The 327-nt window shown below is 43.1% G+C and overlaps 1 protein-coding gene across 1 annotated transcript in view; it reads left to right on the top strand.

Annotated features, from left to right (window-relative positions):
• The window catches only part of SMC1A (structural maintenance of chromosomes 1A), a 41,459-nt gene that overhangs the window by 33,223 nt on the left and 7,909 nt on the right, over positions 1–327 (top strand). The window lies entirely within an intron of this gene.

Genomic DNA, 327 nt, shown 5'->3' with positions numbered 1-327 from the left:
ATCATCCATAATCATGGGTTCTTTGGGCCCCCTTGCATTTTGCTTGTGTGTGGGTATGTATGTGTGTGTATATATGTCCACATGTGCGTATGTGGGTGTGCTTGCAAAATAATACAGATATTAGAGACCCATTTTAGAAGGAGCCTAGGCTGAATTTGATTCCAAGAGAGCTTAGTATGACAGCACCCTGGAGCTGGGCAGAAGTATTCCGGACCTCATAGGATTCAGGCAGTTACGTGAAACTGCCCTCATTCATGTTTTCATTCATTTTGTGTGTTCATCAGACACGTACTGAACACCTGTTTGTCAGACTCTATGCTAGGAATA

This window comes from Bison bison, unplaced genomic scaffold (genome assembly GCF_000754665.1).
Source record: "Bison bison bison isolate TAMUID 2011002044 unplaced genomic scaffold, Bison_UMD1.0 scf7180017864376, whole genome shotgun sequence".
Taxonomy (NCBI): Eukaryota; Metazoa; Chordata; class Mammalia; order Artiodactyla; family Bovidae; genus Bison; species Bison bison.
The sequence above is the reverse complement of the archived record's forward strand: the minus strand, read 5'-3'. Positions and strand labels throughout refer to the sequence as shown.